The 24368-nt window shown below is 46.6% G+C and overlaps 1 protein-coding gene across 10 annotated transcripts in view; it reads left to right on the top strand.

Annotated features, from left to right (window-relative positions):
• Nucleotides 1–24368, top strand: part of Msi2 (musashi RNA binding protein 2) — a 374256-nt gene that overhangs the window by 67833 nt on the left and 282055 nt on the right. The window lies entirely within an intron of this gene.

Genomic DNA, 24368 nt, shown 5'->3' with positions numbered 1-24368 from the left:
AAAGTAAAAAAGAAAAATGGGGAAAAAAAGAGGGAGAAAAACATTTAAATCCATATAAAGAAGATACATTAAAATATATTTCTTTCGGGTGGTGGTAGCGCACGCCTTTAATCCCAGCACTTGGGAGGCAGAGGCAGGCGGATTTCTGAGTTTGAGGCCAGCCTGGTCTACAGAGTGAGTTCCAGGACAGCCAGGGCTACACAGAGAACCCTGTCTCGAAAAACAAAAACAAAAAAACCAAACCAAACCAAAAAAATATATATCTACAATAGCAAGATGTTTTAATAAATGTATATAGTATAAAACATTCATATTAGTGTAAATATATCTACATCTCATATTTATCATTCCCTTTGGTGAAAGTATCCAAAATCGCCCTTTTCTAGCTTTTTCAGATACACAGGACGTCATCACTACGTATCATTGTTTCTGTTTTAATATTTGTAAAGTCTGGGTGCATTTAATTAATATAAATATTTAATACAGTGGCTTGTCTAAGAATGACAAACGAAAGTTGGGCCTCCTGGTAGTTAACTATCCAGAAAACTGAGGGACCATTATAGGAACTATGTATTAGCGAGCTCCTCAGGGCCAGAAGTCAGAGTGTACGTTGGTTAGCTTTTGCTGGAGTTTGGTGATTTAAACTGGCCTGCACTTTTTGCCCCAAGCAGACCTGTGGACTGGGCTTTTAAGCTGGATGGTTCTGGTTCAGGGTACTCATGAGGTGGAGGTCAAGCTGAAGTTCTGGGCTTCAGTCAGCGGAGGGCTTGACTTATTGGAGGATCTGCTTCTGGGCCCCTCCACAGAGTCGGGGCTGCTCAGACGATTCTCAAAGCATCCCAGCAATCTTCTCCAGAGCTTAGCAACGACTTTTCCCTCCAGCTCTTAAAACTGTTTTCTAGGCTTGGCATTTTTGCAGATTTCCTGGTGAAGGAACCCAGGCTCAGAGAGACTGGTTACCCGTTACCTGAAGTTACCAGAAGCCGATACTGAGACTAGGACCCTGTGTCCCTGGTAACACCATCAGGTTCAGGGTGTCTTCAAAAGGCCTACAGCGGGTGATGGTCTTGGAGTTGACCCCAGGAGCCCCTTTTTGGTCTTTCTTTCTTAGCCTCATCCCTCATGACTGGGCATCCCTGAGGCCAGAGTGCTCCTTAGGGAAGGCCTGGTTTCTATGTTGCCTGTTAGCCATGGGGCTCAGGGACAGCGAGGATCCCTGGCGGCTGTCATTGTTGTGTTTACCGCCTTGGCAACAAGCTGCTGCTGTTGGCACTGTGGCCTAGAGTCCCTGGCCAGGCACCTACTTGGGTTGGCCGCCCCCCCCACCCCCCCACCCCCGCCTCTGTGGCATGAGTTGGTCTGCGGCCAAGCCAGAACAGTGGCTCTTTCTTACTAGAAGTAAAGGATTTTTAATATGCTTTTCTAAATTAGAGAAGGAATGGTGGCTCCTTATAGATGATTCAAAAACATTTTTTAAAATGCTAAAAATTAATGTTTTTGCTATCTTAGCAGTTTTGTGTATTCATATATATACATTTAAAAACAGAACTGGGGGGAAAAACCAGAATTATACTTTAACTGTGGTGTGTGTGTGTGTGTTCAGCTTTTTCATTTAACGGTCCTTTGTAATAATTTCCATGTGTCACTAGGTGGTTGGTTACAACATGGCTTTTAATCGCTGTATAACGTCCCATCATCTTAATGTGAAATATAGAGTTTAAATGTACCTCCCTGCCAAGGACAAGATGTGCTGTGATTTAATTCTGTACTGCACAAGGCAGCACAGAGAAGAGAGGGATGCAGCTTACTGCCTCAAGACTTGGGTTTGACTCCCAGTTCTGCCATGATTTAAATTTGGGACCTCCTTTTCTATAATGCGGGGTCGGGGAGCAGGGCTGGCTTTCCGGTTGTGTGTGTTGGTGAGATAATGAACATCTGTGGGGATGCTCCACAAGCTGCAGGCTCCATTATTTTTGTTGAAGACCCAGGCTCTGTTACTTCCATATTGGCATCCCCGACAGACACAGTTACTCCTTTGGAATCATCTAGCATAGTGCTCTGAACATCACCTTCTTTGGAGGATGTAGGAGGTGGTGTATAAATCAGGAAAGGTGATGTGTGTGTAAGTGAGGGGTTGTTGGATGGCTGAGAGCTGGGTGTGACAGATGTCTTCGTCTGCAACTGTGAAAGAGACAAGGGAAGCCTGGGATCCTTGAGGACGGGGAATGGAGGGCAGGCACTAGGCAAGGAGCTGCGCTAAGGCCAGGCACTAACCAGGGCTCGGGGTCATAAGGGAGAAATTCTTTCTGCAGAACAGTTGGTATCTCAGGAAATCTCTAGAAGGGAAAACAAGAGAGACCCTGTTCTGAGTTAGGTGAAGTAAGGGGTGATTGTGGCCTGACTCCTCACTCGAGTCTGGATGTGTGAACTCACAGGTGGGGGCATGTAAACAGCTTTATTCTGATCCTCTTAGCCTCTGCCCTTGTCTGGTGTGTTCTCAGTGTCCGTGACACCCTCTGCCTATGGTGCTCAAGAAGTAAGCATGGCAGGAATGACTCAAGACAGAGAGTGTCCGAAGGGAAAAACGACCATCCAAATCCGAGGTTCAAATAGTGATTCTTGAAGAAGGTTCGTAGCTAGGGACCCTGGCATCCAGCCTTGTTGTCTGTCTACATTTTGCCCCCTAAACAAGTGGGGATGGCTTGCCCACCTTTTGGGGACTGGGGAACCTGTTCACAAGGGCTGTGCAGCCTGCTGCTTGTGAGGGTGGGCACCAAGCACAAAGGAGAGAGCACAGAGTAGGCAGTGCAGGGGGCGTCATGTCTCAGTAAACAGAAGCCTGTGGGCAGGCCTTACTGGGAGGATGTGTCTCTGAGGTTTACTGGCAGTGAAATATGGGGCACGTAGTCGTTTTATGCCCATATTTCTGTCCAGGTGTCTGGGACGCATAAATAAAGGGCAAGTAGCTTGCCGGGTCCTGTGCAGAGTTGATATACCCGAGTTGCTTAGAGACCCTGAAGGCTGCATAACTCATGGTCTGGCTCTGCCTTGGGGGTCTGGTTGGCATGATTCCAGTGTCTCACTCAGCCAGTCTTCCTGTAGATCTCCCCACAGGACTGTGGGCTGCGTGAGCTTTTCATTCACAACTTGGGTATCTGGGTACAGAACTAAGTTTTAATGCAAAGTAGATAGTGTGGACCTAGCAGTTTGTGGGTCACTGACTTCACCTCCAAGAGCTACTGAGGGAGGGAGAGGGACCCATGCCTGTCTTGGCTCTCTTCTTTCTTTCTGGCATCCTTTTCTGATTTATCTGGGGTGTCAGGCTAGAGCTTGAAGAAGAGTAAGTGGGTCAGGGGAAGATCAGCGACTTAGTCCTCGTAGCTTGCAGAAGAAAATCTCACCCGTCAAAACAAATGATTGCCAATATCTATATTTGATATATCAAAAGACAGATGGTGTCAATATAGATTATATAGAGGGATTCCTTCAAATTGTCTTTCAACAGAACTCCTGGGACAGGCACATGGCAAGTCCCAGTTATCAGCCTAGGTCCTATGAGCTCTAGAGCTGCAGTTCTCAACCTGTGGGTCCTAACCCCTCTTGGGATCACATATCTTTCATACCAGATATTTACATTATGATTCATAACAGTCGTGTAAATTAGAAAGTAACAATGAGCCAGGCAGTGGTGACGCTCGCTTTTAATCCCAGCACTTGGGAGGCAGAGGCAGGCGGATTTCTGAGTTCGAGGCCAGCCTGGTCTACAGAGTGAGTTCCAGGACAGCCAGGGCTACACAGAGAAACCCTGTCTCGAGAAAAAAAAAAAAAAACCCAAAAAACCAATGAAAATAATGTTGTGACTGAGGGCGGGGGGTGCCACCAAAACATTAAAACATAAAACCATAAATGGGTCTCAGCATTAGGAAGGTCAAGAACCACTGCTGTAGAGGGTTGGGATATTGAGGGCACTGCTCCATGGATTGATTGATTCAGGACTGTTTTGAAAGCTCTGTGGGGAAAAGCGCTTGCTGTCAATCTTAAGAACCTGAGTCCAGTTCTGGGACCCATGTGGTGGAAGGAGTGAACTAACTCTTGGGCTGCCCTCAGATCTCCAGATGTGTACTATGGTACATATATGCAACGATATATATACACGCGCACATGTCCACGCGCGCACGCGCGCACACACACACACACACACACACACACACACACACACACACACGCTAAATGTAATAAAGATGTTAAAGTTACATAGTTTTGCACATTTCTCATCTTATATACACATTGGAAAGGGAAAGGCTCTTTCCACCACGTCTTCTTGAGCTGATCGGCCTCAGCTTCTGCCTTCACGCGGACTTCTTTCTCCCATGTTTGCTTTGCTCTGCTCCCCTCCCTCCCTCCCCTCCCAGGGTTGCTGATGTGGGTTTGGTGGGCTGTCTGCAGTGAGGACTGTAGACAGTACAGTGCTTCTTGCCTTCTGGATTTCTCCATATCTCATCCTGATGCCAGGGTCCCCTTCCAAGGAAAGACGCTGCTGCTGCTGCTGCTGTGAGCTGGGGCTCTTGGCTTCATGTGTTTAGAGCGATGGGGAAGAGCCCGCTTCTGTTTGCCCATGGCTTTCTGTCACCCCTGTAGTGCCCTGCTTCATGAGGCCCTCCTGACGCCTGGAATCCTGCTTTTCAGGGTCAGTGCTCGGTGTGTGCTTGGGCTAAGGTCTTGAGAGCCTTTTCCTAGCAAAATCTCTTCCCCCAAGGCCTGTTGAGGGGGACGGGTCTCTCAAGGATGCCCCAGGAAACTGGAATTATAACCGCCCTTAAGGGTCTAAAATCAAGTTGTGAGGGAGTTGGAAGCCAGCCTAGCTAAGTTCAAATATGGGTCCCACCTTTTTCCACCTCATTGACCTTGAGTGGTGCTAAGTAACGCTACCTGTGTTCGTGGCACAGGTAGGTTCATCCTAACTCCATAATGTCTCGGACATTCCTGCAGCAGCCTTGGAGATAAGCATCAGTTTTACCCCATTTTACTAGACTTAAAGCAGCTCAGACACGGGCAAGTGATGGTCTGCCAGGCAGACCCATGGAGTCGGCCTCTAGCTCCTCCCCTGCCAGCGACTCCACCGTGGTGGTCATAGCCATGCTGTGATTGACCGGTACTCTCCAGGGTTCACCTCCACTTTAGTCTCTGCCACCAAACAGAGGGGCAGTGTTCATACTGCAGGGCTTTTTGTTTTTTTCTCTTTAGAGCTGAAATGAGATGAAATGTAATAGACAGAGTAAATTCAAGTTTCTTTATTTTGTTTGTCCCAAGGACAGGGAGTAGGGCAGGGGAAACAGAGAGACATTCATGCCCTGCTTGGCAGCCTCTATGGAAGAAGGCAGGCCCAGAGAGGGAAACTGTGGGGAATCTCCCTCCCTCATCACGGGTGACTGTTTCATGGCAGAGATCTTCTCAGCCTGCCCTGCAGTTCCTGGACCAGGGACTCATTGCTGAGAGCTGTCCTGTAGATGGGCCTCATCAGAGCTGAGATCTGGGACTCCTGTTTCTGGGGTAGTGTGGACTACCTCAGGGGCACACTCTGCTGAGATCTCTCACAGGCCACACATTGAAGAAATCACTGGCAAGGAATAACCCATCTTGGTTATGTCTCTTGAAGCTCTGGCCCATGCCCCTGGACAGAGCTTCAGCAAGAAAGCAAGAACACAAGGTCATGTCTGCCCTGGGTCTTACACATCTATTCTATTCCCAGTGGGCTCTGGTGTGGGTACATTGTAGAGACACTCAGGTGGTCCCTGGGGGCAGTGCGGCTGGACTATGTGTGTTCCCCACAAGGAACATGGTTGAGTTTGCCGAGGGAATGGCCTAACCTGGACTGAGTCTGGAAGGATACAGAAACCAGAGGCAAGAGCTAGGAAGGGATCACTGAAGACTCAGGGTGGTCCCAGCATCTCTTGGGATCTTATTGCAGCTATAGTAAGCCCAGATTGGTGGACAGAGCTGGGGTTCAGATCTCTAGCTTTCTCAGCTTCCCCCCAGGGTGGCAGGGTACAGGAAAGAGTCCTGAGAAATACTGCAGGCTGTCTCTCCTTTCCTTTGGGAGCTGAGAGGCCTGTATGTAGATGGAGTGAGGGATGCCTAGTCAAAGTGAGCCCACAGTGAAGGGAGCTTTGGGGGCACCTCATGGGGACACAGCTGCCTGCTGAGGACTGTGCATTGTTTACGGTCAGGAGGACTTTGGTGTGGGAGGCTCCTGTCCTCTTGTCTGGCTCCTTGGTGAGCTTTTCTCCTGTCTCTGCTCCCCAGCCTGATGCGTCATCCCAGGGGCATTACTTTTTGGAGAGTGTTTTTTAGCAGGTGGGAGAGGTGGGTAAATAGCTTTGTCGGGCAGTTTCGCTTTTCTTGCTTATATTGTACACTTTAATGTGCTTTCCCCCCTTTTTTCTTTTTCTTGCTTTATTTATTTATTTTTGGATAATGGCAAAATCACCGCTTGTGGGCAGCGGCACAGATAATACAAAGCAACTGTCTGAGAAGGGCTTTATCTGAGCACAAAGCACTTGGAATTGAAGACCCCCAGGGATTTGCCTCTGCCGCTCATCTTTCTTCTCTTCTCTCTCCCCTTTCTTTTCTCCTTCTCCCTCCACCGTTGTCCTCTTTCTTTCCTTCCTTCAGACTTGTAGTAAAACCAGAGTGAGCTGTGGCTTGCCCTATTTTCGGTTGATTTGCATGTGAGAGAGAGCAGAGTAATTGGTGTTTAACCAGAACAAAAGGAGATCTGTTTTCTAAGAGAAAAAGAAGTTTTGAAGTAGCCCTTGGTGACATCCAGCACTCTCATCAGGAATTGAGTAGGAAGGCCCTCGGGATGAGGGTGTGGGAGATGTGCTGTCCTTGGCATGCTGGCTGAGGTAATTGGTTTGAATTTTGTATTTGATGTGAATCTGAGGGCTGTTGGCAGAACACCTCTTTGGGACGTGGACATTCTGTCCCTGTGGGAGCATAGGCAATACGAAGCTTTGCTGGAACTCTGTTGATTTCTTGGTTGAATGTACCCAAGGGGTACAATCTTCAGCTATAATGAGGGACATCTTGTCAGTTGTCACCAAGTGCTCTGGAGGGCAAAGGTCAGTAGAAACTCGTAGCCGGATCCTAGTGAAAGGACAGGTAATCATTAATTTGGGGTATTTTGCCAGGGATGTTGAAATTAAAATTAAGGAAACTTCCCAACCAACTTGGGTCAGAGAGAGAAAGTCTAAAGCTGAACCAGGAAAAAGCTATCTAAAACATATTTTTATTTATGTGTTTATGTGCATATGTGTGCCTTCCGTGGTTCACTAATGGAGCTCACAGGACAGCTTCAAGAGCTAGTTCTCCTCTACCATGAGTTCTGGGGATTGAACTTGGGTCATCAGGCTTGGCAGCAGGTGCCTTTACTTAGGAATCTGTTGGAAAAAAAATAAAACAAAACAAACAAACAAACGAAAAACTTGTATTGCTCATTCTTCAGATGCACAGAAATCCCATCTTTAAGTGATTCATACACTTCTTTTCCTTCTGAATTTCCCTGGTATCTGATGGTAGGATAAGGACTTTCAGGAATGTTTGATTGACCCCAAACCTGTCTTTAGGAATTTGAAACTAAATAACACCGTATAGACTTGGAAATGTTGTTTTTGTTTTTTTTTCTGGAGACAGGGTTTCTCTCTGTAGACCTGGCTGTCCTGGAACTCATTCTGTGACCAGGCTGGCCTCGAACTCAGAGATCCCCCTCCCATAGACTTGGAAATGTTAAGAGGAAATGAATTGAGCTCATGTCTCTCTAAACAGCTCCCAGCTTTGGCTTGTCTTGTTTGCACACACATGTATGTTGAGAATAACCTCGGGTCTCGGCAAGCACTATCTTTTTTTTTTTTCTTTTTCTTAAATGATGGGGTCTCCTGCTGGTTTGGAACTTGCCATGTCAGCTAGTCTGGCTGGCCCGTGAGTCTCAGAGCTGCCTGTTTTCACATGCCTGGCACTGGGATTCTCGTTTCAGCACTGTTTTAACCTGGGTTCTAGGAGTCAAACTGAGGTCATTGTGCTTACAAGGCAAGCCCTTTACCTCCTGAGCTGTCTCACCCCGTCTCTAAGTACACATTTTGAAATGATCTGAGAATACATTGATTGCTCGGGGACTTGTATTTAATCAAATATTTGTTTAATAATACCAGTTAAAGAACTTGGGACCATGATTCTCTTTTGAGGTCACCTGAATTTGAAGTCATTCAATATTATCTTGTAGAATCTGATACCAGATAAGAAAGCTTTGCACATGATGTCTGTCCCCAGAAAGCCATGCTAGAAATCAATAATGCTGTGTTTGTGTGTTTGTTACCTTATCTTTCTGCAAAGCCTATGGGGTCAGGAAGGGGTTGGAGCTATCTGACCCACTTTGCAGACTGAGAGGCAGAGCTCAGGAGGAGGAGCTGAATGAGCTGCTGGAAGACCTAGGCCCGAGGGTGCAGTTCTTAGCTCTGTCTACTGAATACCATCCTGTTCTTTCTACTTTGGAAATCACTCAGAAGTTAGTTTTGTGAATGAATATAATAAAGATTACTCACACATCTGCCTGTTACTATAGATGTGGCTCAGTTGGTAGAATTCTTTGCATGGGGTTTGATTCCTATCAGTACATAAACCAAGCATCATTGTACACACCTGTTAGCCCAGCATTTGGAAGGTAAAAGGCAGGATCAGCAGAAAGAGAGAGGCTCTGGGTCATCCTTGGCATAGTGAGTTTGAGGTGAGCTTAGACTATATGAGACCTTGTATCAGAAACCAGCCAACTGCTAGGCAGTGGTGGCGCAGGCCTTTAATCTTAGCACTTGGGAGGCAGAGGCAGACGGATTTCTGAGTTTGAGGCCAGCCTGGTCTAAAGAGTGAGTTCCAGGATAGCCAGGGCTACACAGAGAAACCTTGTCTTGAAAACCAAAACCAAAACCAAACCAAACCAAACCAAACCAAACCAAAACCAACCAACCAACCAACCAAAAATTGTTAGCATTGCTGCAATCCTCTCATGTGTAAATTTACCACGGATATTCTGATTTTTGACAGTCAACCTTGTTTAGTCTTTGTAGGATTCTTTTCTCTTCCAGCGTGGGAGAGAATAGAGGATCAGGTGTGACACTTGTTTCTATGCCTTCCTTGTCGATTGAATCTGGAATTCCACAGTCTCCAGTCGCCTTCCTTCCTGACGTTATCACCTACAAAGAATATACTGTGTCCAGGCTGGGGAGATGGCGCAATGGGTAAAGTGCTCGAGGACCTGTGTTCATGTCGACATTATCCATATCAAGCCAAGCTTGTCTGCCTGTCGGAAACTCCAGAGACTGGGGAGCAGGGGTTGACAGAGACAGGTGAATCCTGACAGCTTGCTTTCCAGCTGGTCTGGCTAAGACGGAGAGCTCCAGATTCAGTGAGAGGCTCACAAAATGAGTTGGAGAACAACTGAAAGAAGACACTCTCGTTTAATGGCCTCATGGCTGGAACCAAGTTCTGTGTTCCTGGACAGAGCCTGATGCTTTTGCTTTCATATCCTTCCCATCTGGAAGCACTTGCTCTTGATGTCCATCTGCTTATTTTTTTGATCACCTGGCTAAGGTGTTATTTGATTTCTCTAGTGTGTAGTTATTATAAGTTTTTTTTTTTAAGAGCTAATAAGCTGTCTTTGGAGGAACGCTGATCATGTTCCTCCTCATCAAAATTTCCACTAGACTTAGCATTTGCTGAAGCTTCTTGCCTGAGCTGGTATTTACCTTGATGGCTATTGAATGCTTTTTCCAACTTCTTCGCTCCCCCTGTTAACCAGCTGGCCATTGGTATTCTGCTGTACGCAAGAACCCTTTCTTCCTGTTAATTTCACATCTTCTTACTGCAGAAATCAGCTTGCCAAATCCTGGTATCTCAGTGGCTTGCCATCATTACTGTACTTAATAATTTGGTGCTCAGATTGCCCCAAATTGGGCAGATGGAGATCCTTCCTTCAGAGCCTACCAGACATGTTTAAAGGACTTATTTCCTTCTTGTCATAACAAAAGGTGCCAAGCTCATCTTGTGTCTACCCTGCCTTAGACTTGGAATTAGCTGTGTCACGGAGGAGCTGGTTCCCTTGAGAGGGGGATGGAGCCAGAGTTCTAGACAGGAGTTACTGGAGCACCTTTGCTTCCAGGCTATTTGAGTGGTGAGATCCAGGATGTATGAGGGGTAATGTACACACCCATGCACACACATGGACGTACACATGCATGAAATGTATACATCCTTCAGAAAGTATGCATTCACATCACACCGGTTTAACAAGTCTCCTCATTCCGTAGTTGCGTGCGCGACCCTTTCCCGAGAGCCCCAGTACTTGGCTTCAGGAGCTGACTAGTGTGCACAGTCCCCTCACATATCTAGGTTAGAAATGTGGTGGTGGCTTGCTCCTGCGATCACAAAAAGACTGCCCTATTGAAAAGTATCCAGGGCTTGTTTACCCTCAGGCCACTCCACCTATCCCAGAAGACAGGGTCCAGGCAGTGACTGTGTAAGCCTGGACTGACTCCCTTTCCTACCACCCCCACCCTTCACCGTGGCTGTGGCTTGCCTTCAATTATAGGGTTGCCCACTTTCTCCTCTAGCCGTGCTAATTTCATCTCATTTGGTACGTGGGACATGAACACCCATTTAAGAGTTTGCTGAAAGCCGTGTTCCTCGGGTGTCCCATCTCTCCTCCCTGTTTCCTCTCCCCTGAGTCAAAGGTCACTACTGGCTCCTGGTTTTCTTGCATTTTATTTTGCACAGGTAAATGGCTCTCCATCTGTCTTAATTCTCCTCCTTCTGCAAAAGGCAGCAGAGTTTCTGTTCTTAAAGTCTCTTGTCTGTGCCTCAGCTGAAGTCTGAGCCCCACTTCCCTTTCTCTATTGGAGGACTCTGGGCAGCACACACATTGCCCTTAGAAAGCCTGGCTCTGCAGAGCCCTGTGCTTCCTGTAGGCTCTAATAGCTGCATCTTTTGGAAGTAGATGAATGGGTGCTGGAGGGAGGAGGAAGAGGAAGAGAAAGGTTAAAGGTTATATATAGGTGAGGGGTGAGCAGTGGTGGGTTGGTGGTTTCTGACTTGTGATCACATCTCTGGTTTTCACCCAAGTTAAAATGTGATTTTCATTTCTTTATTTCTTCTTTTTTTAAATATTTATTTATTTAATGTATGTGAGTACACTGTAGCTGTCTTCAGACACGCCAGAAGGAAGAGGGAATCGGATCCCATTACAGATGGTTGTGAGCCACCATGTGGATGCTGGGAATTGAACTCAGGACCTTGGGAAGAGCAGTTAGTGCCCTTAACCACTGAACCATCTCTCCAGCCCAAAATGTGATTTTCTTAAGTCAGCTGTATTGGCTTTTACGTGATACTCTTGTTTCTGTTGGATTATGACAGCAAGAACAATTATTATTCTGTGCATACGGTGTGTGTGTGTGCCTGTAAGGTCATCAGTGTCTGGGTGCACATATGAAGGTCAGAGGATAACTTCCTGGAGTCATTTCTGTGCCCCATTGAGGGTTCTGGGAATGAACTCAGGTCTCCAGGCTTGCACAGCTAACACTTTTGCTTGCTGAGCCATCTCGTCTCACTGGCCCTTAAGAACATTTTAAAAGAAAACTTCATATTACTACTATAAATGAGAACCTGCTACTACTCACTAATATCCACTTGTATTTCTTGGAAAATTATGTAAAAACGACAACCATTTGAAATAGCCTCGAAGTACCCCATTTTGTATGAATTCTTTTTGATAAAAAAGATTTGTTTTTGATTAGGTGTGTGTGTTTGGGGCTATGTACACATGAATGCAATGCTCTTAGGGGCCGGAAGAGGGCATTTGATCTCGGGGGTGGGGGCCTGGACTTGTAGGTGGTTGTGAGCCATCAGATGTTGGTACTGGGAACTGAACTCTGTCCTCTATAAGCAACAAATGCTCTCTACTGCCAAGCTTCCTCTTCAAGTCTTTGTTCATTTGTTTTTCTGAGATGGTTTCTCTGGGTAGCCCTGGCTATCGTGGAATTCACTCTGTAAGACCAGGCTGGCCTATGTCTCTGTGTGAACTCATAAAGATCAGCCCGCCTCTGCCACCTTTGACCCTGTAGGCTTTTCAGACTTGTAGCCATCTTCTTGCCTGTGACTCTAAAATGCTAAGGCACAGGGGCAGTGCAGCAGCATGTCTGGCTTCAAGACCAGGACATGTTTCGTTCTTGTTTGAATCATGAATTGGACATTTTTACAAAGTGTCCTGTTTTATAAAAGGGATTCAAGCAATGCCAGCCTATCAGTATTTGAATTATGGGACCTGTATTCCATGATACCTTTTTTAAAAACAAAACAAAACATTGTTTTGATATAATGAATGCAGGGCTGGGCTGTAGCTCAGTTGGTAGTGTGCTTGCCTAGCATGCACAGTTCTGTGGCTTCAATCATCAGAACAATAGAAACCAGCTTGGTGGTTCATGTCTGCAATGCCAGAGGTAGGGGGATCAGAAGTTCAAGGTAATCCCCAGCTACATAATGACTTTGACATGAATCCAGGCTACCAGGAGACCCTGTCTTAAAAGGGGGAGTTGAGAGTATGCTCCGTGCTTCATCTCCCTGTAGAAATTCTAAGTGAAGAAACAGGTCTATGCCCAAGCCTGCCTGGGTCACACTGATCTCTGACCCGTCTCTGTCGTGTAGGAGCCATCTCACAGGTCGCGTGGCAGAGCTCCCGACTTTCCCACTTGTGGTGTAGCCATCCTGGATTCTCTTAATTGGAGTCATTTTGTCTATGTTACAGTGACTGGGATGTTCTACTAACACAGTCGCTGGAAGCAGAGGAGCAGGCGTTTGTCTATGGTTTCTCTCTTGGCAGGAGACGTTTGTCTCTGGTTTCCCACTGTAGGTGCCTCTGTGCCATTATCTGGGAATCACATCACTACCAGTCAGTTCCTCCCCAAGCCACCCAAGCTATCCCTTAGTCTTTCTTAGCATGTTGAGTTCCTATTCTGCCTGTTCCTTCTTTTCACTGCACCATCCTTAGCATGTGGCTCATGGCTGGTAGTGAGCTAAGGTACAGCAGTGAAGGCCCATTTGGTCCCTTCTTCCTGCAGCTCACAGCCATGTGCACAGGAGTGTGCATAGCTCCTCCAAGCTCTGCTGCACATTTTCCCAATGACTTGTGGGTACCGACATTGTAGTACAGAGGGAGACTAGAGACTAGGTGGTATTGCTATAGGAAAGAACCATCTAGTCCACCACATGGTAGGCTGTTGGTATGCTTGCGTACTTCCCTGGTATTTGCAGCAAGCTTGGGCATTCCCAGGGTCCCATGTGTGGGCCTCTTAGACCAGGGACTGAGAGTCACAGGAAGTGGTCAGGTAACAGTTAATGCCTGAGTTGTCTCTGAAACTAGAGGCCACTGATTAGACTCAGAGAAGTCACCTCATATAGGAGTAGCATGACTCAGTTGGTTTTTTTCCTCTGCACCCCGGGTCACCTCCTTTCTTAGTATTGTGGCTTCTCCCAGTTCTGCCACCACCATTTCAATCAGGATGGGTCTGCTACTGCTCATTTGTGTTAACTCTCAGAGGCACTGCCTAGAAGTCTCCAGCCCACATGATGGACCACCAGCTTCATTTCTAGTCCAATGTTTTCTTGTCCTTGCTAGCAGGCCAAAGGAGATATTTGGGGGGCACAGAGAAGTTTCTGGAGCAGTCAGTCTCACGGTGGCCCTTCCTTAGGGCTCCCAACTACTCCTTTTTTTTTCTCATGCCACCCTGGAAACGAGTTCAATGACTGTCACCCTCTCCTCTGCCTACCTGCTCCCTCTCCTTTTGATGACCAATGCTATCTGGCTTCTGATTCAGAAACTGGGGGTCTACAGAGTACATGCATGCGTGCATGTGTGCGCCCATATGCATTGTGAGGATTCTCCTGTGTGTCCATGAGCTGGTCAGAGAAGGGGGAACAGAGATCTAGAGAGTGCAGCCTAGCAGGGAGAGTATCGGAGATGTAGGCATTCTTCGTGTGGCACAGCTGGGGAGGAACATTTAAATCTTCCTCCTAATTAACATTTATGAGTGATCCCGACAGTGATTAGAGAATTTATGGGAAGGCTCTTGACAGACCAGGGAAAGAGGAAAGCAAGAGGAAGCTCTGCAAAGATTGGCTTTACCAGGGTGAGTTGTATACATTTGTGTCCAAGCACTGGGGAGTGAATAACAGTGCTATAAATACTGAAGCAGACAAAGAGACCACATTTTATCAGTTTTTATTACAATCATCAAGTTAGTGCACAGGTGTGCCCGACTTGTAGCTTGCCTGCCTGTAGGTAGTTAATGCTGATCAAACTGAGCAGATGAACGGGAGAAAATACTTCCCTTTAGGCCTTTTGAAGCTAATTTGAGGAACACATATATTTAGAAACCCAAAGGAGTGTGTAGGAAGCCAAAAATTTACTTTTCAAACCTAGGGGCAGTCCAGAATCCAGTAATACCTGACCATATCTCCTTTGTTGCCCATTGAGAAGAATTAAGCATTGAGTGACTCAGTGGATATCCTCTTTGTGAATTCTTGCTGACTGGTGCCATGTAAATTATAAACAAACCATATGGAACCGCTTGGTATTAAGCATTTTATGGTTTCCAATGATAGTTATTTAGGGTATAATCTTCGCAAAATCTCCTGTTAATGACTGGTGTGTTTCCACCTGAGATGGTGAATGCTCCAATGCCTATAAACAGTGTGTGTTTCTCTGTGTGTGTGTGTGTCTGTGTGCGCGCAAGTGCGCGCACCTGCACGTGCCCACTCATAGGAGGATAGTGCCATGAACCGTATTTCATGGTCTGATAGCTTTTATGTTATTTTCTGACTTCAATTCCAGGCGCAGAGCTGTGGAATAGCCTTGTTAAGGCTTATGCTTATTTGTCCTGAGTGAATGCCAGTTTCTAGTGTGTCCAAGAAAGTGATGTATCTGGAAACATAGGGGTCCTGGCTGGACTCACCCTGCAATTGGCCCTCAGAGACTGCTCCAGGATAGTTAAATGGCCCTGCCTGTAAGGCTTGTGGTCACACAGTACCTTCCTTTCCAGCCACTTCTCTTCACACCCACTATTTAGCTGTGCTGGGTGGGTAAGCCTCTGTTCCCTTGCTGAAGGGACTCCGTGGCCTAGGCACACTTAGATCCAGCTTTCTTTAAAAAGTTTTTTTTTTTATTTATGTATATGAGTACACAATATAGCTGTACAGATAGTTGTGAGCCTTCATCTGGTTGTTGGGAGTTGACTTTTTTAGGACCTCTGCTCACTCCCGTCAGCTCGCTCAGCCCGGCTCACTCAGTCCCTGCTCACTCTGGCCCAAAGATTTATTTATTATTATAATTAAGTACACTGTAGCTGTCCTCAGACGCACCAGAAGAGGGCGTCAGATATCATTACAGGTGGTTGTGAGCCTCCATGTGGTTGCTGGGATCCGAACTCAGGACCTCTGGAAGAGCAGTCAGTGCTCTTACCCGCTGAGCCATCTCTCCAGCCCAGATCCAGCTTTCTTATTTGGCTTAGGCATCCCCTGGCCTTTAGGCCCTCCTCCTCTACCTTGTTTGTCCTCCATGTCTTCACTCATAGTGCTTATGAAATTTTGTTCCCTGACTGCCTCGTGTTAGCCAGGGTGCCAGTAGGGAGCATATGACTCATAGAACAGGGCACGTGCGAGGTTTACAAGGTGGTGATGGGGTGGCTGCTCCCCAAAGAGTGACGCTAAGTCCAGTAGTACTGCATAACCACCGCTCCTTTGCCAAAAGGGCCATGGCTAGAATTGGGCTATAGGGAGAGCCCCATATAGGAGCTCTGGGTGCAGAGGAAGAGGCAAGTAGCCCAGCAAGCAGGGATTGGACCCCACTGCCCAGCCTCAGTCTTTTCTTCTTTCTTTCTCTGGATGCTAACTTCTGCTAGCCAAACGCACACAAAAGCTGGGGACTCTGGGGAGTCCATGAGTCCCATTCTGTGGAGAATGGTTCTGGAGGGGCTGGTTGAGTGTGGGCACCACAGCCTCATGATTTCTGTTGGGTGGCTTACACCAGTAGCAGCCACAGCAGTCACCTCTGCTCACTTGGTGTCACAGTCATAGGATGGTGGGACAGGGGCTTGGCACCTCTCTGGTCTATATGAATACCTTCCATTCTGCAAATCAGTGTGCCATTCTAGCAAAATCAGGGTGCTCGTGTAGCTTCAAAACAGACCCCCAGTTTCCTACCCTTCCCATCAAAGAGCCTACTAGCCTGGGTTTCTTCTTCCTATGAGTCCTGGCATCCCTGCTGACCAAGTCAATGCAGGACTACAGTTTGTGAATGAGGCAGCTAGTGAATGAGGGGACACCAGGAGGAAGTTGTAATACAAGTTGTACTCTCATTCAGTGGTCCCCTCTCACTGTGAAAACATGGGAGGCACCTGAAGAAGCCCAAGAAGGTTGGAGTTTCTTAACCTGATTTATTGATTGTTTTGTTACTGACAAGCACCCACCTGTACATAGTAGGCCCTCAAAAAATACTCATCAGGTAAGTGACTGGATAACTAAGAGATTTTTCTTTATCAGCCTACTTCTGAGATTCAGCAGTTTGTGAGATCGTGGGTGGCCCACCATCTCTTTTTGGAGACTTAGGACCTCCTTGATATTTTTCCCGGGTAGAGAAATCTATGGCCACCCGTTCTATTTATAGTAGACCCCTCCTTCCTGTGGGGGCATCCTTAGATGCCTGAAAGTCTTATACAGTACATACAGTTTTTCTCATAGATCTCTATCTAACCACGTGTGTGTATATGTATGTGTGTGTGTGTATGTGTGTTTTATTTATAAATTTAGTAGAAAATTAACAATGAATAAAACCATGGGTAATTTTTAGAATACACTGTCCTGATAGTTATTTAAAGCTTATGAGTCATTTCTATTATTTCTTATATATTATCTTTGGGCCAGAGTTAACTGTAGGAGCTGAAACCACAAAAATCACATCAGGAATGGAGGCTCCTAGGTGCCCTTGTTCCTCATGGGACCCTGTGTGCACAGCCTTGCCACTAGACAGCATGGCATGTCTCCCCTTGCTTTTGTATGTTCATGTATAATGTGATTCTGGGACATTTTATTGAGGGACTGAGGGCAGGAGGAAAAGATGTGGGGGCTCCCTGTATGACTGGGATGTTGCAGTGGCTGTTGTTGGCCTTAGAAGAGTTATCTCATGAGTCCAGGCTCCTTGGCCTCTTCCTGGTCTGTGTGTATTTAACTTGGATGGAGTCCCTTAGTTAGCAGTCTCTCTGGCCAGAAGGACCCCCTCCTTGGCCTCATCTAAGGGTTCCTTCCTGGACCCTCTGTAGTTTCACAGTGTGCTGCAAAGGATCAGGGCATGGAAGGCAGGAAATTACCAATGACGGGACTTGGTGAAGGGAGAGTCTTGTCATTTTAAAGAAATGCTCAAAAATTAATTGGTTCCCTGATCCTTGGCTTTATTCTGATGAAGCCAGAAGGAGAAGTGAAGATGGAGACTTTCCCACTGTGACACCTTTTATTTCTGGAAAGTTGAGTCATGTAATGATTTGAGTATCAACAGCCCACTGGCCCATCTTTCCCCAGACAGCTCCCGAAAGTGTGTTCTCTTCCAGAGAAAGACACATTTCGTTCCACTGGTTCCTTGCCAGTTCAGGGAGAGTCTGGACGCCTGTGTTTCCCAGCCTATTGCTGGACCTAGACTGGCCAAGACAGGATGGGCTTTGGCTTCAGTCCTCTGTTCCCGCTGAAGGTCTCCATACTCTCGCTGTGGGCAAAGCTGGAACAGGTATGGCCATGCCTACCTCAGTGGCTGGAGGTCCAAGGATGGATTTGACCAGGCTGCAAAGTCCTGCTGGGTTTCCTTGACTTGCATTAGGATGCATGTGTACTGGAGGACCTTCTAGGAGTGGTTGGCTATTGGTGGGCTTGGTGCACTGATGCATGACACAATTTGGGACAGAGAGGAGCATCTTTTTCTAACCTGGAAGCAACGGTGACGAAGTCCAGTCACTGACATTTCACCTTGGAGCATCTCACTACTTTGTGCTCAGTGGATTTCAACAGTGTAACTTAGTGCCAGCTAATTGATGTCAACTTGATACAAGCTAGAGCCCCTGGAGAGGAGGGATCCTTCAATTGAGTAAATGCCATATGATTGGTCCATAGGCAAGCCCAGAGAGCGTTTTTTCATTGGTAGAGAAGGACCCAGCCCTTTGTGGATGGGACTGCCCCTAGGTAGGTGCTCTCAGAAAGCCTACTGAGGAAACCATGAGGAATAAGCCAGTAAGCTGCTCCTCTCATGGCCCCTGCATCAGCTTCTGCCTCCAGGCAGCCCTGCTTGAGTTCCTGCCCTTGTTTCCTTCGTTGATGAGCAGTGATATGTAAGTGTAAGCCATTGCCCTTTCTTTCCTGAGGTGCTTTTGGTCATGGTGTTTCATTGTTGCAGTAGTAATCCTAAGACAAACTTGACTTTTTTTTTCTCCCCCTACATCTCAGCACATGTAGAAGGGCGTATGGCTTGGTCCTGTTGTTTCTCCAGTCCCAGTTAGTGCTGGATGGAACCTCTGTTGGGCTTGGAGCCCATACATCTCTTTCCCCATTTGATGAATTGTAAGTCTGTGATAAAGGTTAACGGACTCTTTCTTTTTTGTAAAGGGGCCACATAATCAATATTTTACTCTTTGCAGGCTGAGAAGCAATCCTGAGGTGGTTGTATAAGTGTTCATAACCACAGCAGGAAAAAACAAATATACACAAAATTTTCGTGGATGCAATTTGAAATAAAACAATAATAAAGTACTTTTTTTTTTTTCAATAACACAGCATTGTCCTGAGAATAGATATTATTGTGGGGGAGGGACATTTTGCCAAATTGAAGTTCATAGAAGTTATTTTCTGCTGTCAAAACCATTGGAAAGATCCTCTGTGACGTGTTCTAAGTCTGAGGAGCACGTAACAGTGGAGAGCAGCCCAGATGTGGCTTATACTGTTGGTTAAACGCCGGGGAGTTTGGCTTTGGAGTGGGTCTTGTGTGGAATGTCCCAGGATTCCATTCTGCACCTCAATTATGGGAATTTTTGTTTACTCAATATATCTCATCAGAGAGGGCATATACTGGGGACACAGACTTGAGCTGGGTGGTTAAGGTAGCTTACATTCTAGTTGGAGAAACAATAAGTAGATGATAAATAAATAAAAAATATGATTCCAGCTAGTGCTAAATGCTGTTGACAAGCGGGATATGTGATGTTTGGCGGGGGGGGGGGTCCTCTGCTGTTGCTATGGTTGTATCTCCCCAGAGTTCACGTGTTAAAAACATACAATCCAGACTCATATTGATGACAGTTGGGAATATGAGGCCCTTGGGAGGTAATTGTCATTTTTGAGCTTGTGAAGATGGGGCCTCATAAGACAGCATCAGTGGCTTTATTAGAAGAGCAGAAGAGAGCAGAGCTAGCATGTGATGCCCTCTACCATGCTATCATATGTCAAGAAGGCCTTCCCAGATGCAACAAAAGGTCATGCTTCCTGCTTCCAAACTCTGAGAACTTGAACCAGGTAAATTGTTCTTTATAAACTACAGGATCACAGTTATTTTGTTGTAGCAATAGCAATCAGGCCCAGGATAGCATTTGGATAGACTTAGGAATTAAGAGGCAGAACATGGGAACTTTGGGTGCAGCAAGCTAAGGAGCCAGTATGTGAAGGAGACCAGCAGGAAGGCAGAGTGGGAAGACCAGAGAGGATTTGGTGGGGGATGGGTAGGAGATGAACTAAAGCTGGAGGCAGGGGCTGGGTGTAGGAACTCTGAGTCTTACAGAGATGGAGACTTGGTCCAGAGGGCTTAGAGACAGAGTGATGGGGACACAGCTCTGAAAGCTTGGGGCCGGAGACTGATATAATATACTTAGTTATGGGAGAAGATTGCTCCAGTTGCTGGGCCAAGAGAAGACTCTAGAAGATAAAAGTGGAAGTGGTTTTCATGGGGCCGCAAAATGGAGTGTTGCAAATAGATTCTGAAAACTGTGGAGCCTGTGGTCAGTGTTATGACTGTTTTCTGGGTCAGACGTAAGTCAAGGTCTCCTTGGATTCAAGTGGTTCAGTGTGGAGAAGCTCAAGGAGAAAGGGGACCACCATGGTGTCTCTGTAACTGTGACTCGCAAGCCTTTCCTGGCTTTGGGTCAGGAGGTTCCAGGGGCTTCAGTGCTGTCACCATGGCGCTCTCTGCTCCTCCTCACCCCTCTCCTTTCTGTGGGTTGGCCTGCTTTCCACTGCCATGGATATTCTCAATTGATAACTTGATGAGATCTAGAAACACCTGGGAGAAGGGCTTCTAGGCATACCCCTAGGGGGTTATTTTAGATCAGTTAGGTGGGCAGACCTTTCCACTGTGGGTGGCACCATCCCCTGCCTTCTGTTCCAGGATGGAGAAAGTAAGCTGGGCATAGACACTCATTACTGCTTGGTTTTTTGATTGGATACAAGGTGACCAGTCCCAGCAATGGGACTACAAATAATGAAGATATACACTTTTCATATGCTAATGCTTTCCATGAGCTAGGGAAGATGGCCACTAGGATCCTGAGTTCATATAGTGGCCTGGGAACTCCAACTGGAGGACAACTTTCGTGCTGCATTTGCATACCAGTCGCAAGGAAGCTCGGTGATTGGTCCTGCTTTCCCAGTTTGCACATTTTCCCAGGGAACTTTTCTATTGGCTCTCTTTCTTTCACATTTGCATACTCTTTCAGGGAAGTTTACTGATTGGTCCTACCTTGTCCTGTAGAGATCCCAGACCCACCCTTACTTAGACCAGTCTTCATTAGTAATAGCCTCTTGAGACCTGGACTATGTGTGTCTCCTGTCTTTCTTTCTCTTTTTCTCTTCCTTCTCTAACCTTTTTCTCTTCCTTCTCTAGCTGGGGTCTGCCACGTGGGGAAGCATGCCAACATGCTGTGAAACCAGTGTCTTTACCCTCAACAGAGCCACACTGAAGGACAAGTCATGTGCCGATCCTGGTGACTGTTGTGCAGGACACGTGATTCTTTTGCTCCAAGGCCTGGCCTGCTGCTACCTGTCCTCACCATGCTTATTTGGGAACAGTGGCTTGGGTGGCCACTTCTTAATAACTTTTCCTTGGGTCCTAGAAATGCCACTTGATCTTTCTGAGACTTAGCGTCCTCCTCTGAGGTCACTGAGTCGTATAGACAGGCTAGTCACTCTGGGCACTTTGGAAGAGGCAGAGTGACATTTGGGTAACAGCTGCTTATTGGTCTGTCTCTAAGGCACAGTACAGGAAGAGTGGCTGGGAGCAAGGAGAATGGTACATTTTGTTTTGAACCTTCTCTCTGTGCACATCCCATTTCTGGCTTCTTTGTATAACTTCTTTCAGGGCTTATTTGTCTTCTCTTATTATGCTCTTACATCCTGATTGGATCTTGGGTAGAAGTCCTTCGGTGAGGATGCTGCCTTGGAGACCCACTCCAGATTAAGTTGTGTCTTTCGTCTTTTGGCCAATGATGCTCTCAGCAATGTGACATCTGCAGTATTTTAGATTTACGGGGAGGAAAGGACTACACGTTCTATATTGATAAGATTTAAGTAAGACTCAAAAAAGGAGAAATTAAAAGATGGCGTAGGAAACACAAAACTTCCAGCATTACCACGACTCTCCTCCTTCCTGGTTCTTTAATTATGCTCTTGGTTTAGCAGAGTGTACCATCTCAATACCCAGATGGTTTTTATGTAAAAAAATTTTTTCAAATGTTAATTTCCAGTGACTGATGTTCTCTGCCTAAATCATTTTCCATTGTTCCTATTTGATAAGAACTGTATTTGAACTGCTTCTTTCTAAGTTGGAGTCTTTTGTAATGGGGCTTTTTTACTTAGTGGTTTTACAGGTGTAGGAAAATGCTAAGCTGTGTATTGTATTTGAGAGTTTGAAAATTCTTAGTTGCAGCTAATTTAAGGAGAAGGGGAAAAATTAAAACAGGTGATTAGTAGCCCCTTTTGGTTTTGAATGCCCTCGCCTTGGGTTTTGTGTGTGCTTATTCGTGTGCAAATTGGTGTGGTTATTTTGGACTGATTGAGGTTGAGATGCAGGCTTCGCACCGCCCTGCCAGCTGCCCTGGCTCTTTCAGGGGGGACCCTTCCTCAATTCTCCAGGCTGAATTGCTCTTAGCTAGCTTGTTCAGTTTTGCTTCTCCCTAATGATTCAGGCCTTCCTGAGAAACAAAGCCGGCCTGGCCCCTGTTCTCCTTGAGGACAGGCTTGTTTATGGTCACAAAGGCATCCCTTCTCTTGGAGTGGAGGACTAGGCCCTCTCTGGACAACCAAGAGCTGCAGTTCAAGGTGGCTGCCGCTACTCTCTGCTTGGAGGTTTCTGTTCTTAGTGACAGCACCGAGAAGGCTTAAGCCTCAGGATTCCCCCAACACCTCCCAGTCCCTACCCCAGCAGCCAGGCCCAGCTACTTTTGGGGAAAGCCCTGTGAGGTGGGCAGTGGCCAGGATCTGAAGGACTATCTAGTTCTCAGGGCTGGATATATCCATCTGCATCATGCCCTAGCAGGAAGATGGAGGCCTCCAGATCCATCCTGGACCTTGTGCTTTTGAGGCCCCACTGGGTTCGCTTGCTTAGTCCAGGTCCCTATACTTGCCAGGACAAGGAGTGCTCTGCACAGGCTATGTCTGCTTGCTTATTAACAATGAAGCCAGTGCAGTTGCTCCACCGGCTCCCTTTCCAGGCCTTTGTGGCCACATCCTGTTCACTTAAGTGTGAAATCACAACCTGCTGGACTTAATTTTTAGTCGAGGGGGTTTTTGCGTGTGTTCTTACAGTAAAAGGACTGTGTTATCACTTACGGAGATTCCATCAGTAAATATGAAATGAATGTGCTCCGGGGAGGAATGCTCACAGGCAAGATTAAGAAATAATCTGCTTTTTCACCGGATGAACCATTGCCCTCGGCCAAGTGTGTGTTTACCTCACCTCTGACATGGCCTTGATAAGTCGGCCAGGATCTCTGGCCACCCATCTTCCTTGAGAGCCAGCTGGCCACACCCCTGCTTTCCTGCCTCTATCATGAGTGGTCAGTCTGCTGGAACATCTTATAAAGACTGCTGTTTGGAGGAACTCCCCCACTGGCAAGCCTGGCTTCAAAAGATACCACCTGATTCCCAGTTAGAGACTGCGGTAACTGTTTACCTCAGAAGAAAGCAGAAAAACCAGAAAAATCGAGGGCAAAAAGAGGAAAAGGAAAACTTGTTCTGTGCACTTTATAGATAACTTTTTTGTTTTTTTGGTTTTTTTTTTGTTTTTGGTACCTGCAAAGCCAGAAAAACTCTTCCTGGTGTTTTTCTCTAGGCTGGTTCTGGTCATCTACAGTAGCCTGTGGCCTATGGCTTTTCTGGAGACTATAGCTTTACTTAAGGTTCAAGGTTACCTGGGGATCACATTCAGGAGTCCAGATTTGCAGCTGAAGCTAAGCCTTATCTTTGGAGTCAGGACCATAAGGGCCAATGAACATCCTGGGAAGTCATCACTTAAGTTCAGAGAAATGAGATTGGAGTAGGAGGGTGAACCTGAGATGTGGGATCCTGATCATTCCAGAGTAGAGGGGATCTTGGAGGCTGGCCGGAAGAGGTTAAATGATGTTGTGAATACCAGAAGTTGGGCTTCTGAGAGATGATTGTAGATCGGATAAAGGAGGGATAATTTTCACGTTGCTTCTAAACAGTTGCACAGAGATGATACGTGAGGTGTCATACATACCAACATGTAAATACTCCTTAAGGGGAAGATGTAAGTAAAATCAGAGACTATCCCTCGCTGGTGTGCTTCCATGATGCTCTTGATACTTTAAGATTGGTTTTCATAGAGAGCACCTCAAAGCGGGTATCAGAACGCAGGTACCTCTGCTGGTGAGTGACAGGTTGTCCCGGGGGTGTCACCCTTCATTTTCTAGACATTCCTGGAGAAGGAGCCTGGCATATTCTCTACCCTTTCCAGTTCCATGGATACATTGGGTCCCACTGCTTGGAGTAAGAGAGCTGAGAAACCCTTGGTGGACAGCTAGCCAGGCAGAAGTGACTTGAGTCACCATGACACACTGTTCTCTGTATGGTCATTTACTTCTTTCAAATCCAGCTACGAGGGACATAGAGTAGACTCATAGCTTAGCTCAAGAGTCTTAGAGCCAGTGAGCCGAGAAGAGGCTTCCAAACCCTGCTTCCAGCATCTGGGGCTCTGAGCAGGGACATGCCTGTCTGAGCCTTAGCCTATTCAT

Source organism: Mastomys coucha, unplaced genomic scaffold (assembly GCF_008632895.1).
Source record: "Mastomys coucha isolate ucsf_1 unplaced genomic scaffold, UCSF_Mcou_1 pScaffold5, whole genome shotgun sequence".
NCBI lineage: Eukaryota > Metazoa > Chordata > Mammalia > Rodentia > Muridae > Mastomys > Mastomys coucha.
This window is presented reverse-complemented; position numbering and strand designations above follow the sequence as displayed.